This window comes from Lampetra planeri, chromosome 2, assembly GCF_965212315.1.
Source record: "Lampetra planeri chromosome 2, kcLamPlan1.2.h2, whole genome shotgun sequence".
In the NCBI taxonomy this organism is placed as follows: Eukaryota; Metazoa; Chordata; class Hyperoartia; order Petromyzontiformes; family Petromyzontidae; genus Lampetra; species Lampetra planeri.
Genome location: NC_136108.1, coordinates 33,563,976 through 33,581,529, shown reverse-complemented (window position 1 = coordinate 33,581,529; position 17,554 = coordinate 33,563,976). Strand labels below are relative to the sequence as shown.

Below are 17,554 nucleotides of genomic sequence, written 5' to 3'. Positions count from 1 at the left end.
AGTGTGTCGGCTGGCGGGCCAAAAAGATATATTCGCGCTCTGCACATCGCGTCCAGGAGAGCTCTCGCCATGGCCGTGACTACCGCTGCTCACGTGCCACCTTCTGCCCAGTCTAAGCGGCGACCTGCAAGTTATTCGGTGAGATATTAAGCCGTGCAGCTTCGGACGTGGCGAGATCGGACGTGGTCGGGGGGGCGAGTCACCTCGCTCCGGACCTGCCTCCTCACCATCCGCGAACTCGCTCGCCCGCCCGCTCGCCCGCTCGCCTGCTCGCCCGCTCGCCCGCCCACCCGCTCGCTCGCCCGCCCACGCTCAGTCGACGTGCAGTTGCTTGCTGCCCATGACGATCATGCCAGCCAGCCAGGGTGGCAGGAAGAGCCCCAGGGTGCCCATCATGCACACGATGATGAAGGTCCACAGGAAGATCCTGTCCACCACCATCGCCACGTACTTCCAGTCTTGCTTAACCTGCACGGGGTGGAGAGAGCGTCACAACAGCAAGGACACGAGTTCAATTCCCGACTCGGGCGTCTTCCAGCGTGAAGTTTGTATGCTTCTCGCCCTGTTCTGTTTGGGGCTTCCTCGGGGTTTACGTGTTCTGCTTCCTCCCATCGCTACCACAAAGAGAATGTAAAATGGTATTGGCCGAAACATGCCAAGGCAGAAAAACGACCTTGCATATTACTCAATTGGGAGTACATAAAGGAACGTCGGCTCCTATTGGGGGAAAAAACGTGGCAGGATCCTCCTGAAAAGGAGCATTGAGACTCAGTGAGGCTTTCCTTGGTAAACAAGCAGAACAATCGTAGGAGTCTGGAGATTACAAAGGCGCGCATTTCCCCCCCTGTATTTTAAATCAAAAGTTGGGGAGTTCGTCTTGTATTCCAGTAGCATGGTTGGCTATGTAGGGTGCGAAAGAAGTGCAACACACAGCTGTGTGTGCGGATTAACAGATTTATAAAAAAAAATATTGATAGCAGGCACGGGTTTTGGGGTGCGTCTTACTTTTCCCCTGGTCTGGAGAATACGATAATACGTATGGACCATTGGCAGGGAGGCTACGATCCATGGGCCAAACATTGCCCGTGACTTCATTTCACACAACAACGAGAGACCTAACGCTTCGAAACGGACCACAAATGCGATTCATCCGTCACCACAGACATCTTAGCCGCACTCGGGCTTTAATGCCAGCCACAGCCCTCCAGGGCTCAAGTCCAAGTGTCTGGGGGAGGTGGGGGGAGGGGGGGCGGTTTGGGGTGCCCAGGAAAATATTCCATGAAATTAAGTCCTAGCCGCACTAATCGGGTCCTAGAGGGGAATACTTTTTTTGTTGAGTTTAGTATGCTCAGCTACATCTGTCCCTTAAAGTCCCGTGCGCAGTGGCAGGTGACGAGGTGAAACGTGATGGTCAGCGCGCTGCGCTACGAACCCAGCGACCCGAGTTTGATTCCCGCGGATGGCCAACACCAGTTACGATTATCTGCACCGGTCCTGGGCTTCCCTAGTTCGACTCAGCCTCAAATGAGTACCTGGTGTGGTGCGTAAACATCGCCACTGGGGAGACAAAGGCGGCCGGGCGATGTGCTGGCCACCCACCCCCTCGTGCGCCGTGCCGACCTTCATAGGTGCTGCTCGCTAACAACCCTTGCCCCAACAGTCTCTGATCTTTGTCTTTGTTTGGCCCTTTCACGGGTGATTAAAAGTCCGACTCTGCCTTCAGACACAAGCCGGTCGCGTCGCGACTCTTTGGGTCGTTTTCAACGTTCTCGTTCTCAAGTTTGCTTCAGGCCGAGCGAGCCGGTCGGTTGATCGGGGCCCCCAACTTTGGCGGATGGATAATTTGCACGGCGGCTTCTTGAGCCACACACAGAACACACAGACACACAGACACACACACACAACACACACACAACACAGACACAACACATACAACACAACACACACACAACACACACACAACACACAGACACAACACACAGACACAACACACACACAACACACGAACAACACACACACACACAACACACACACACAGCACACAGACACAACACACACAACACATACAACACACAGACACACACACAACACACACAACACAGACACAACACACAGACACAACACACACAACACACAGACACAACACACACAACACACAGACACACACACAACACACACAACGCAGACACAACACACAGACACAACACACACAACACACAGACACAACACACAGACACACACACAACACACACACACAGCACACAGACACAACACACACACACAACACATACAACACACACAACACACACACAACACACACAACACAGACACAACACACAGACACAACACACACAACACACAGACACAACACACAGACACACACACAACACACACACACAGCACACAGACACAACACACACACACAACACATACAACACACACAACACACACACAACACACACAACACAGACACAACACACAGACGCAACACACACAACACACAGACACAACACACAGACACACACACAACACACACACACAGCACACAGACACAACACACACACACAACACATACAACACACACAACACACACACAACACACACAACACAGACACAACACACAGACACAACACACACAACACACAGACACAACACACATACACACACACAACACACACACACAGCACACAGACACAACACACACACACAACACATACAACACACACAACACACACAACACACACAACACACACACACAACACATACAACACACACACAACACACAGACACACACAACACACACAACACACACAACACACACACAACACACACAACACAGACACAACACAGACACAACACACAGACACAACACACAGACACAACACACAGACACAACACACAGACACAACACACAGACGCACACAACACGTCCGAGAGCATTTTCCGCGTTCTCACGATTTTCCGATCTATAATCGCGAGAGCCAGAAACGCCGCCCACCGTCTCCTGGCTTTGGGGAACCGGGGGGGGATAGGGGGGCGCGGAAAACCTCAATAAATCTACGGCGCCGATCTTATAGGTCGAGGACCCCCGGGTAATGGGCCCGAATTGACGCTAATGGTCATTTATCGCGAAGCCAGCTCAGCACGAAAGAGCCGGCGACGATAGATAACGGTGCGATTTACAGGCTGCATTCACGCTCTCGCACCCCCAGATCTCCCGGTGCGGCCTCGAGGTTCGGAGATGGAGAGTTCACGGAGCAGCGCCGACGTAAATTACCACGAACGCGGTCGAACCATATCGATAATAGCAAGGGCGAGATGGTAACTACCTCGCGTGGTATACAGGAGGTTGTGGGATCGATCCCGACCCTTGACGCCTGCTGCTGTAGATTTTGGAGTTTGCGTGTCTCTCTCTCTCCGCGTCGTCCGGTTTTCCCCTCCACATTTAGAATCAGCATCACGCGTGTGGAGCATTTGGCTGCAATGCATTTCCACACGATGATAAGCCACTTCGTTGGGCTATCATTTGTGGCCAGGTCGCTTTTGGAAAAACAGTTACACAGCTCAATGGGCCTTATCTGGTAAAAAAAAAATGGTTTAAATGTGTTTAGTTTTAGCAGGATTTGAAGCTTTCGTGACTGCAGAAATAAAACATTATTTCATTTTATACCTACGTCACTTTACCGAAAGAACAAAAGAGTATAGTTTTAGCATGTTGTACATGCACAGCACATTTTATATATATGGACCATACTTCACCACGCTGGTGAGTGCGGATTGAGGCGAAGGTGTGGGGAGGGGTGTGGGGGGACATCAATGGGTTTTGCTGCACCGCCCCCTGCTGCCCACATTGTCTACTGCACCTCGCCATGGACCCACGGTGGCGGTCACCCAACCCCAGTGCTGTCCAGCCTCTGAGCAGGCTCAACGCCTGCTTAGCTTCGCAAGGCCTGACAAGATCGGGCGCGTCGCGGGTGAATTGGTCGTGGGACGAAGGTGGCGCCGCTGTGAAAATTCACGGCGTCATTTCTTCGTGAAAGGTGTTGGTTGGCGAGTCTGAATACACGCTGAGTGGAACTGGCCAGACAACTCAATGCAGGGGCCTGCTGGAACCCACCCAGACGTATAGATGATACAAATACATTATCAGCCATGGTCGATCCACTGCTGGATGAAGGCTCCTCCCCCCCTCGATCCAAGCATACGTCTCCGTGCTCCTTTGCACAATGTTCAGTTGTTGTTCCCTGTAATTCGGGAACGACCACGTGTCGTTCATTGGTAGCCTGCATCAAATTACGGTGACGTAATTTGAACTTGTTTTTCCCATAATTCTAGATTTGAAGCTTTCGTGACTGCAAGGAATCATCTTCTTAAGTTTTTTCGGTAAAGTCACGTAGAAAGTAAAATAAAATAAAAACAAAAATCACGACGTGACTTTACCGAAAAAACTTAAGAAGATGTTTTTCCCATCTCTGCCTGTGCCCGGCTCCTCGTCCAATTCATAGCCGGAGCTAAGTCGGGCACTTCTCTCACCACGACCCCAACCCAGAGTCACAACGAGACATGGTGTGTCCCCCACCGCTCCTCCACTGCCCCCCCCCCCCCCCTACTGCGGTACCCCCCCATGAAAAATTAGGCACCAATGCTCGCTCCATTCCCAACATTTCGGCAACACATTCGGACGGCCCTTGCCTGTCCCCCCACCCGCCCTTGCCACGGCACCACCACCACCCAACCCGGACTCCCCTGTGGTGCGCCCTGCCGTGCCCCGGAGGGACACAGCCCCCGGTCGAAGTGACACGAGCCCGGGGCGCCGCGTTACCGACAAGTCGGCGTCCTCCGCGCGCAGGTGGTTGGCGATGTACTGCACCCCCTCCACGGCCAGCAGCAGGTTGCGCGAGAAGGCGCAGTGGCTGCAGTCCGCGTAGTCGTCTCCGCGAGACGACGGAGAGGGAGGAGCAGGAGGAGGCGTGAGCTGTTGGCAAAGCGGAGGGAGAGACGGCGCGAACCCGCACGCCGTCGGCGACTCGCGGACGGCGGCGGCGGCGTCGGTCGAGAGGTCCTCACGGGAGCGCCGCGGCGGCGGCGACGGTGGCGCGCCGAGCCTCCCGGGTAGGCCCCGGGCCCTCTCGGCGGCGTCCCCCGAGACAGCGCCGGCGACGACGGCGGCGGCCCCCGGGGCCTCGTCCATCACGGCCGGGGCGAGGGCGGCAGCGGCCGCGGCCTCAGCCTCGGCCACGCTCTGGGGCCTCCTCATGACGAGCCAGCGGGGGACGCGGTCGAGGAAGACGCGGCGCACCCAGCGCGGCATGCAGTGGGTGCCGCGCGAGCGGTGGTGCACGTTGAGCACGAACACCGTGATGACGATGGAGAGCGTGACGAAGATCATGGTGAAGAGGAGGTACTCGCCGATGAGCGGGATGACGAGCGACGTGGACGGGATGATCTCGGTGATGAGCAGCAGGAAGACGGAGAGCGACAGCAGCACGGAGATGCACAGGGTGATCTTCTCGCCGCAGTCCGAGGGCAGGTAGAAGACCAGCACGGTGAGGCACGAGATGAGCAGGCAGGGCACGATGAGGTTGATGGTGTAGAAGAGCGGCAGGCGGCGGATGATGAACGAGTAGGTGATGTCGGGGTAGATCTGCGGGCAGCAGTCGTATTTCTTGGTGTTGTACGTGCCCACGGCGTGCACGATGGCCCACTCGCCGCTCTCCCAGTAGTCCTTGAGGTCCACGTTGCGGCCCATGCTCTTGAGGTCGATCGTGGCCTTGTCGTAGGTCCACGAGCCGAACTTCATGGTGCAGTTCTGCTGGTCGAAGGGGAAGAAGGTGACGTCGATGCTGCAGGAGCTCTTGTAGATGGCGGGCGGCGTCCAGCGCACCGTGCCGTTGTGGTGCACGTTCGCCTTGGTCATGTGCGTCACGATGAAGTCGCCGTCGGCGCTGCGACCGCCGCGGGCGGAGGGAGAGACGGCGAACGCAACGCTCCGATTAGCGGCGCGGTTTGGATACGTACGGAGCGGTAGAAAGTTGGGCGTACGTAGACGTGCGTACGTGAGGGGCCGTCCATAAATGACGTCACGCGATTTTGGACGATTTTGCCCCCCCCGCCAAAATAAAACATGCTTCAAATCGCTTTAAACTGTTGTCATTGTAGTGCGTATTTAATGTGGCGCTGCACTCTGATGTTGTAGGAGAAAACATTTATCAAAAAGTCTAATTAATTAAGTAGAACGTGTTGTCTATATTTATTTAAAGTTGCGCATTTTGATGTGATGTCACATTTCTCAACCCCCCCCCCCCTCGTCACACATCGTCACAAACGTCTGACCCCTCCCCCCCCTAGGTGCGTGACGTCATTTATGGATGGCCCCTAAACGTACGTGACGCAGACGGGACAATCGGGACACAATTGGAAATTACGAAACGATACCGGCCATTCCTCGATTTACGAATTCCCGATTATTGCGAATTTTCGCTTGGACGAAATCTGAATTGCGCCCCATGAACAAGAGGCCTCTGGGTCGGCGGCGCGCCGTGCGCTGTTGACCCCGCGTGCCTGCGTCTTCCTCCCAGTGGGCACACAACGTTTGCTAACGTGTCCTCCACAGTGTGCGTCCCCGAATCTGTCGCGTTATTTGTCATTTGCCCCGAGCGCCCTTCAACGCGATGAGCGAGCGGACATCAAACGTCGCCGGCTATTACTCCGGCGCAGAAATCTCGGCGAGCAAGCGGTAAAGCCCGGTCACGAAAATGGACATCGTGAAAGGGCGCGAGAAGGGAGAATGCTTGGCGGAGCGAGGCAGTATGGTCTGTGCTCTCAGAACGCGGTAGCAGCGTCCCTGACGAACACAAATCGCGTTATAACAACACACAGTCCGCGATAACATGGTGAGACGGGTACGCAGGCTGAACAAAGACTGAGGCGCGTGGGTAGCATCTAGAAGGATCCAGCAGCATCCCGCTGCCTTGTGCGATGCTACGCCGAGGCAGCCGTACGACCACTTTATTCCGACTCGCGTGACGTAGCTCTGTTCACTCAATCGCGTGATATCCAATTCGCATCCGCGTTATGATAAAAAAAAATGTGTTTCCGAATGCATTCATCACGTTATAGAAACTGTTTATTTGACCAGGTAAAGCCAACTGAGCTATGAAGATCTTTGTCAGAAGCGACCTGGCCACAAATGATAGCCCAACGAAGTGGCTTATCACGTGGAAGTTTATAGCAGCCAAATAATCTAAATGCACGTTGATTCTAAATGTGGAGGGGAAAACCGGAGGACCCGGAGAAAAATCCATACGACCACGGGAAGAAAGAACACAAAAACTCCAAATATACAGCAGGCGTCAGGGTTGGGATAGAACCCACGACCTCCTGTATACCAGGTGAGGTAGTCAACATCTCGTCACATTGGTGAAACTTTAACTCTAGATTTGAAGCTTTCGTGATTGCAAGGATTCAGACTCTTTGGTTTTTTCGGTTAACTATCCAATTCGCGTTGTAGAAACACGCTTCTGTGAAAAAGAGATTTATAGCTCATCGGATTCCTCCTGTAACAACTACGTCTTCTGATTTCAAATCTAGAATTACGTCTTCTGATTCCCCTGTAACAACTACGTCTTCTGATTCTCCTGTAACAACTAAGTCTTCTGATCCCCTGTAACAACTACGTCTTCTGATTGTGATGTCGAGATGGCTGTCGGTCGCACGGCGAGGGGGCACCACCCACTTGTTGTAGAGGACGATGTCCGGGATCCAGATCATCTCCGAGGGCACCCGCAGGGAAGTGACGTTGGCGTACTCGGTGGGATCCCAGCGCAGCTTGTAGTCGTGCCACTCCTGCGCAATAACGACGACAACAGCGATCGAGTGTGCAGGGGGTGCAACTGCAGTGGTGTCAACTTTTGGCCCCGGACTAGGAGACGTGGGGGCGCCCATTCCTTTGGTTGCAGCCGGCCCCATGCTCACCACGCTCACCAACATCGTCACCGCACACTCACCACGCTCACCAACATCGTCACCGCACACTCACCACGCTCACCAACATCGTCACCGCACATTCACCACGCTCACCAACATCGTCACCGCACACTCACCACGCTCACCACGCTCACCACACTTACCACGCACCACGCTCACCACGCTCACCACGCTCACCACGCTCATCACGCACCACACTCACCACACTCACCACACTCACCACTCTCACCACGCTCAGCACGCTCACCACACTCACCACGCTCACCACGCACCACGCTCACCACGCTCACCACTCTCACCACGCACCACGCTCACCACGCACCTGCTTGAGCCAGACGTTCGTCGTCATCATCTGGTTCTTCTCGTCCTGCGGGGAGAGACGCGGACACAGGGCGGGCGGCCGGGTCACAATCGCGCCGCTTGACCAGAGCCGTCCCCTCGGGGTACACGGCGGACGGGGGGTGGGTGGAGGGGGAGGGCACCGCCCCAGGCCCCTCGCTTTGGGGGGGGAGGGGGGGGCGCATTTCGACGTCACTGTGTCAGATGTCACGCTTACGGTTCGGTTTGAAGGCGTCGGGAGGGCCTACACAGTGGGATTTAGCTCCGGAACCCTCACCCCCCCTCACCGCCCTCACCCCTCAGCCCCCCAGCCCCCGACAGATTGACGGCCCTGCCAGTGACATCCGATTGGCACGAGTTGTCACATCGCGTGCACCCTCTCTAATTGCTCTAAGGTTGACGTCGATTTCACTGCGATAGACTTCTCGACGGTGACATCTTGGTCGTGCCAGGAACCGTCTCGACCACCGGGGAACCTTGGCAACAGTCAAAGGGCCACTTCGTACCGTTCCATTGGAACGCTGGGTCTGTGAGTGGCTTTGGGGTCGTCCATAAATGACGTCACGCGATTTTGGACCATTTTTGACCCCCCCCCCCCCCTCGTCACACGGCGTCACAAAAAGTCAGACCCCCCCAAAAAAAATGCTTCAAATCGCTTTAAACTATTGTCATTGTAGTGCGTATTTAATGTGGCGCTGCACTCTGATGTTGTAGGAGAAAACATTTATCAAAAAGTCTATTTAATTAAGTAGAACGTGTTGTCTATATTTATTTAAAGTTGCGCATTTTATGTGACGTCAGATTTCTCAACCACCCCCCCTCGTCACACATCGTCACAAACGTCTGACCCCTCCCTCCCCCCCCTAGGTGCGTGACGTCATTTATGGACGGCCCCTTGGTCTGTACGCACACACGAAGCGAAACGCGACTGCGCAGTGTGTAGCGTTCAAATCCAATCGCCCGATGTACTCCAAGTCGATACGGACCCATCACGCGGCGTCTCATCGGAGATTAGGAAGCTAAGCAGGTCGGAGCCTGCTGAGAGCTTGGGATGAGGGATCTGGTTGGTGCTAGGATGGGTCACCAGCATCAGTGCTTGCCAGGTGTTGTAGGCGTGGGGCTGCGAGGTGTTGCCAGGAGATGGCATCGCTGAGTGTCACCCCCCTCTGGTGGACATCTGTGAAATACAGCTTTATAGCTCATCTGATTCCTCCGGGATGACGAAGTATTCTGATTCTGTGTTGGTGGGTTTTCTCCGGAGTCTCCGGTTTACTTCCATGTCAAGGGCAACCTTTAAACGGCACATATATTTTATGCAGCATTATAATAATAACCTGCAGTGTTTTTTATAGAATAATAATGTACAGGTTTGTATCAATAATCCAGTGCTGGGTGAATGCTTCCTCGGCAACAGGTCGGTCCATGGAGGTTTTGTGGCCATGCTTCACCAGCATGGGTAGTGTGGGTTGTGTGTAGTGTGAGCAAGGATCCTATGACTCGCCACTGATGTTATCCGCGTCCAGAAATTGAACTGAAGCGGCCGGGCACCGTGTGCGCTAACCACTGCGCCACCACTCCACATCAATGTTTCGTTGCTGTTATTATTTGGTTCTTTCGGTTAAGTCACGTCTAAAGATAAAATAATAAATTGAATTAAATAATTAAGATTCGTTGCTGTTGTTTATTACTCACGCGAATGTGACAATGCGTCAGTGTGTAGCGGGCCGGTGACCCCCGGCGACCTGAGTTCAACGGCTAACCATCAATAGCGAGTGGTATGTGTCCCGCGCCACCCACGGTGACCGGACCGGTGAAGTATGCTCAGAACCAGCCATGCCTCTCCTCCCCACGCCGTGGGGAGGAGAGGCCTTCATCCAGCATAGGGTCGAAAAAAATCGGGCTGTAAATTCCAAGTATGTATTCTCGTGAGGTTTAAGAATCGATACTATTCAATTACTAGATTCGAAGCTTTCAATTACTCTGAACGCATCCCCGTATGCACCTTTATTTTACATGACCACGTCAACCGCTAGAGGCCGCTACATCCACCACACATTCGTAGACCGGACGGGATCATTGTTTAAAGAATCGTTTGTTGAATCAAATCGCGATGATTCATCGGAATCGGCAGCGAGTGGGTGGTGGTGGTGGAGGAGCGAGTCTGACTCGGGATTAACTAAGCACAGTGACGGTTTCTGAGTAGCAAAAGTAGCTACATATGTAGTAGCTACTATATGTGTAGTAGCTACGGGCCCCGCACTTTCAAGGACCCCGCGTTAAATGCTTTCAATTTATCAATTACAGTTCAATGATTCTGCACTTGCTCTATTACTATAGTACTATACTGCGTTCAACTTTTATGAACGACTGGGTGTTTAACGTTAGTGATTATCCGGCTGTATAGCAAATGAAAAAATACAATTTCTTTACTATGCAAGTGAAATATTAATGTGTTTTAATATTTACGTTTTTTTTTTATTTAGCACCCCTTTATAACATATGCTACAGGCCCCGCACTAGTTTAATCCGGCACTGACTAAGCAGACAAGTTTTTTTTTAGTTTTTTACACATCCCATCAGCTGCACGGCCCCTGCTAGAGGCCATCATTTCAGCAGCGGTGGTTCAAAACACCCACAAGCAAAACTCTGTAGCGGCTTCGAGCAAGCCAGAGTCCGGCAAGCTCGAAGCAACGCTGGCGAGCGATTAAGCTGGTGTTTGTAGGAAAGGAGCCTCCAATGCATTGCGAGTTGAACTTCTTTCGCGCCGTACGTGGCCAAATCGGAGACGATTATGTTGTTGTGTGTCGTGTAAATGAGGAAGTTTTTTTTTATTCCCGAGGGCTAAGTGGCGGTGACCTCACCACGGTGCTTGTGCCAGGCTAGGTGCGCTTTGAGGCCACGTGAAGTGTCGAAGGCTCGCTGGCAGAGGAAGTGACGGGACAGACCCAGGTGCCAACCACGCATTAACATGCACACATATAGTAGAGTTATCCAGCGATAACGAAAATTAATATTATTCATCACCTTCACGAGGTGACTGAGCGTGCAACAACAACAACACAGACACGCGGTGTTTCCCTGTTGATATTCCCCTCTACTAACCGATTAGTGCGGCTAAGATTGTCTCCAAGTGACAAGTGCCTTATTCTCCGGATTGTAAGACGCACCCCACGCGACTGATCCCGGGGTCAAAGAAGGTGAAACCAATCTGGCCACACGCACGGACGCGCGCAAACTCTAACCGGACTACGAGACGCAAACATAAAATACAGACACAAAAATGTGCGTCTTTTTTCATACGGAGAAGACGGTGACGTCGTCTTTGCGGGGACGTTGTCGAAGTGATAGTGGCCGGGGTGGTGGTGGGTGTGGAGCGGTGGTGGTGGGGGGTGGGGGAGGTGGGTGGCGGGGGTGGTGGGTGGGGAGCGGTAGTGTAGCGGTTAGCGCTACGCCGCGCTACGAACCCGGCGACCCGTGTTCGATTCCCCCCCCCCCACGGCCAACATCAGTGACGATTATCTGAACCGGTCTTGGGCCTCCCCTAGCTCGACTCAGCCTCAAATGAGTACCTGGTACGGTGCGTAAACATCGCCACTGGGGAGACAAAGGCGGCCGGGCGTGGTATTGACCACCCACCCCCTCGTGTGCCGTGCCGGCCTTCATAGGTGCTCGCTAACAGCACTTGTCCCAACAGTCTGTTAAGGTATTCTTAGGATTTTTCTGTAAAGTCACGTAGGTAAAAAATTAAAATTAATAAAAGTAAAATAAAATAAAAATCACGACGTTTCGGAGGCAACACAAGCTTCCGTCTTCAGGTGGAACCGTCACAGCCCGACAGCTGTATCAAGTAAGACGGAAGCTTGTGTTGCCTCCGAAACGTCGTGATTTTTATTTTATTTTACTTTTATTAATTTTATTTTTTTACCTACGTGACTTTACCGAAAAAACCTGCAGTCACGAAAGCTTCAAATCTACAAGTCTGTTAAGGCTATACGGGGGATCTTTGTCTTTTGGTGGGTGGGGGGGTCCTGGCTGGCTACGGGGCCGTGTGAAACGAAGTCGCGGCATCCCCGTCTGACCCGCGGGCAGCACCGCCGAGCCCCTTGCCCCACTGCCGGTGTGTGTCGTGCAGCGCGGAGCGGCGAGCGGCAGAGTCGCTCACCACGTCGATGAGCTGCGCGATGGAGAGTCCGAACTTCACGTCCACCACGTCGGAGACGTTGGCCACGGGACGTGACCACTTGTTGTAGCGCCTGAAGAGGCGGCGGAAGAGGCGGCTCTCGGCATGGGAGCGGCCCTGGGGGATGCCCTGGCACAGCGCTGGCCGCAAATCCCACCCGGCGGCAGAGATTTAAAAAAAATTAACCCGTAAAAACAAAGTTTTTCACTATAAATCCTTTATATGCGTGGCATCGGTTTTATTTTATTATTCATTTGTTTTACTTGAGTAAGAGTTTCATTTTTATCACATTGGTATTTTAAATTAAATATGAAAAAAAAAATTTCCCTAAAAAATGGAAAATTTTGGAAAAACATTTTCACGAAAATAAATTGTCACGCACAACGAGTCTGTGTGCAAAATATCAGCTCGATTGGATCACGGGAAGTGGGTTAAAAAACGACCGAAATATTTGCACGGTCGTAAGCGCGCAAGCAAGCAAGCAAGTGAACTTAATATAAAGGATTTAAAAACAACAACAACAGCAGCAACAACAACAACAACAACATATTTGCATTCGTGGTGCTCAGCGGAGTTGCTGTCCGCGGTGAGCGGCGAGCGCGCTGGACCTTGCAGTGCAGAGGTCGCCGGCTCGATGCAACCTCCCGGCGCGCCAGTCGACACAATGGGGGGCAGGTTTCTTAAATCTCCCCCCCCCCCCCCCCACTTACCCGACTTGCCAATCGACTGTGGCGAACGGATCGCACGTGGTGGGGTAAAGTGTGGGTACCCCCGCCTCGTCTGGCCAGCAATGGATAGACGCTACATCACGAGCATGACGACGACGACGATGTTGAACCTGAGCTCCCGTGGCTCAGAGGCGCACCGGGGGAGCGAGCGAGCGAGCGCAGTCTGACCTCTAGGTCGACTCGGCAGGCGAAACGCCGTCGTAAAATGCAATGATCGCCTACGTACTACATACGACGACAAGCAGACCGTGCAATGTACTACGTACGACGAACTACGTACGACGACAAGCAGAGCCGTGCACTGAACTTCACGGGGTAATGAGGCTCCCGATCGTGCGGGAGTCCTGCTGCTGCCGCCGCTGATAATGCCGCTGCTGATGATGATGCCGCTGATGATGATGCTGCTGATGATGATGCTGTTGATGATGATGCTGTTGATGATGATGCTGCTGATGATGATGCCGCTGATGATGCTGTTGATGATGATGCTGCTGATGATGATGCCGTTGATGATGATGCTGCTGATGATGATGCCGTTGATGATGATGCTGCTGATGATGATGCTGCTGATGATGATGCCGCTGATAATGATGCCGTTGATGATGATGCCGTTGATGATGATGCTGCTGATGATGATGCCGCTGATGATGCCGCTTATGATGATGCTGTTGATAATGATGCTGTTGATGATGATGCTGCTGATGATGATGCTGTTGATGATGATGATGCCGTTGATGATGATGCCGTTGATGATGATGCTGTTGATGATGATGCCGCTGATGATGATGCCGCTGATGATGATGCCGTTGATGATGATGCTGTTGATGATGATGCCGCTGATGATGATGCAGTTGATGATGATGCTGTTGATGTTCTCGCTTGAGATGGTTCGCTCGCAAACGTTTAACGCGCGCACCGCAACCAACTCACGATCGGCTTGCGGCGGGCGGTGACGCACGGCGATTCACGAAGGCAACCGCGGCTACGAACCTCGACCGCCTGAGTTCGATATTCCCCCAGCCATGGGGCTTCACCGCCGGCGGTGAGCGAGCGTCAGTTTGTGTGAACCGGCCGTTCTGTTTGAGTACGGTTAAACATTTATACTTACGCGATCTGACCCAAAATACCGCTATTGTCGACGCGTATCCGACAAGGCAAAGGTGCAGGGCTGAAAAGTCCTTGTTGACGCCACTGCCGAATGAAGAATCTCCGCTTGAGAGAGTTCTAGAGAAGACCTCTCAAGGGGACGTTTGACCTCCTCTTCCAAGATGACCCAGACGTCTTGAAAGAGACAGGGGGTACCCATATCTATTGCTGAGTGGGCAGCGGCGTAGAGGAGGGTGGGTGGGTGGGGGGTGTAAAAATCTTGTTCATTGTTTCAGCTTTCGCGCCGGGGAGATTGATTGTAGATTGCAAGTCGTCCACTGTGCTAACACCACGGTAGCATCGTGCAGCAATAATAATGAATAACAGCGTTTGACTAAATCAAGTTGGAACGTCTGGCGGACTGTCTGTCTACCACGCGCCGCAACTCGCCTCGATCGCATGAAGTGACATCGACTAACTCGTACACGTGTTGCGGCCGTCATCCTCACATATGGCGCACAAAGACAAAGATCCCCCGTTATAGCCTTGACATACTTTTTGGGGGCAAGTGCTGTTAGCGAGCACCTATAAAGGCCGGCACGGCACACGAGGAGGTGGATGGCCAGCACCACGCCCGTCCGCCTTTGTCTCCCCGGCGTCGATGTTTACACACCGCACCAAGTACTCGTTTGAGGCTGAGACGACTTAGTGGAGGCCTATGACTGGTGTCAGATAATTGTCGCTGGTGGGAATCGAACTCGGGTCGCCAGATTCGTAGTTGCAGCGCGCTAACCGCTTCACTATCGCTCGCACAGATTCCCCTCCGCATCCATCGGATGCGACATCCATGCAAAGAGCACCGCACTGCCATCATGCCTGGCGCACACGTGGTCATCACACCATGCCTTCGATGTCACGGTTTGAAGGCAAGACGTGGACGCATTGTGGCATGGTCAATTCTCCACAGTATTCCAGGACAACCCAGTAGCCTGGTCTTGTTTAAAAAAGGAGGGGGGGGAGGATATACACGAATTCAAGAGGGTTGGGTGCAATGGCACAATTCAGTAAATGTCAAACGAACGTTCGACAAATGTTAATTGTGAAACAGAATTAGCGTACGTACGGAAATGCCACCTGCTGTTGTCGTATCGTGCATTCTGCTCTGGCCCCCGATGTAATTGAACAATGGTTGCGATGGCCAATTGTACACAATTTTGTGCTAACATATTTTTTTTATTTAACTCAGAATTTTTAAAGGGGGTTTGGGGGGGGATTTAGCCTGCAGGAGGAAGTGGGGGGGGGGGGGCTCAGCCCTCTTCAGCCCCCCCCCCTCCGTGACGAGAACCACTCAAAACACGTGGGGTGAATGTCCTTTACGCAGCTGTGCGCCCGGCTTTTAAAGAATAAAGAAGAATAATAAACCCGCTGGGATTCTCACGGATTCCGTGCGCTTCAGTTGAGCCCTTCACTTGCATAAGAGACGTTTGGGAAATACAGCGGCTGCTGCTGCAATTTTTTTCCCTGTTTCGACTGAAAACGCCTCTTGGTGAATGTCTTCACGAGCGCGTCAGCATCAGTGCGCGCTCATCGCGGTTGTTTTGATGATTTGTCATCACGGTGACTGTGATCGTGGTTGCGATGATGATCGCGATGACGGGGATGATTGTGACCACGCCAACGGTCGTGATGACGATCGTGATCATGATTGTGATGATGGTGGTGGTTGCGATGACAGAAACCATCGTGATTGTTGATCATAATTATGATCGTGATTATTGTTTCGATGATTACGATGGTGACGCAGATGATTATGATCACGATGATTAGGGTTAACAAAAAACGCTTGCCTAAACACCCCAACAACTCAAACCGCCTTGCGTCACATCTCATCTCCACCATTACAATTCTCTGCTGCAGTCTCGCCAAGGGGACCCCCCCCTTGTAGCAGCTGTCCCTGTGCGGCATAAGATGTACGCAGAGTCAGCCTACGAGCGGGAATGAGTCTGTCATTAAGGGGGGAGGGGGGGGATGCGACGTGGCTTTACCAAATGTGCGAGTAATTTATCAAATGTGACGAGTTGGAGAGTGACGCCAGCACACACGGCCGAATGCACCCGGTGTGATTATGATCATGATCGTGACGACGGTGATGATGATGATGATTGTCCCGGGGTGTCTCCCCCCCTCTTACCCGTGACCCCCAGCAGCGAAGCCAGGGTGAGAAGTCCACCCCGCATGGCCTCGGCTCACGGAGCCGCAGTCTATCCCAGAGCCTTGGTCTCTTCCCCTCCGTGACACCCGGACATTACTTTGATGAAGATGGCAAAGCGACCAAAACCATCACCGCCACTGCGACTCACCGCTACTAATACTACTCACTGCCACTCACAACCACCACGACTACTATACCCACTGCTACGACGCAACCCCAATATCACGAAAACTGCTACGCACTACCACCACGACTACTCACTACCACCACTGCTCTACCCACTATCACTGCCACTTACATCACCACCCGCTATCATCAACATCATCACTCGCTGTCCACCAACACCACCACCACTATTCACTACCCACTGCCACTACCGACCACCACAACCACTTCCACTCAATAGTAGCACCATCTAGAACGGCGAGCTATTACAATCACCCCCTACCTACCACTCGCATCCACCACCAAGCATCAGCAGCATCAGCGAGGGGAACTTACGCTTGGCTGGGTTAAGCGCGCTCCCTCACCCCGCTCAGTAATGAGCAAGCCTCCCTCCCTGGCTCCTTGTCTCTCTCTGTCTCCGCGTCTCTGTCTCCGTGTCTCCCTGCGCCAGCGTCTCCCTCTCTCTGCCTCCCTGCGCCAGCGTCTCCCTCTCTCCACGTCTCCCCGCCCCCCGTGCCTCCCTCCTTGTCACCCCCCCGTGTTTTCCCTCCCCGCCTCCTCGTCTCCCGGTCCCCGTGGCTCCTCTCCCTGCGCGTGCCTCCGCGTGTCTCCCTTCCTCGCCGCTGTCACGCGGACAGCGCCGCTGCTTCCTTGCCGCGGGTCGTCGTGCACGGCGCGCGCGTCGTCCCCATTGCCCCCCGCGCTGGCACGCTGCGAGACGAGCTGAAACCGCGCAAGCAAAGGGATGTCCAGATGTCCACTGTGCGGGCGATCTAGAACGCGTCGACTTCTGTGGACATGTAACCCTAGCTCGAGACTGTGTGTCTGTGTGTGCACAAGTACAAGACAGCGTGGATC

General features: G+C 53.3%; 1 pseudogene; it reads right to left on the bottom strand.

Annotated features, from left to right (window-relative positions):
- Positions 1 to 312: 312 nt before the first annotated feature.
- Positions 313 to 17,127, bottom strand: LOC144732286 (neuronal acetylcholine receptor subunit alpha-2-like; annotated as a pseudogene).
- Positions 17,128 to 17,554: the final 427 nt, after the last annotated feature.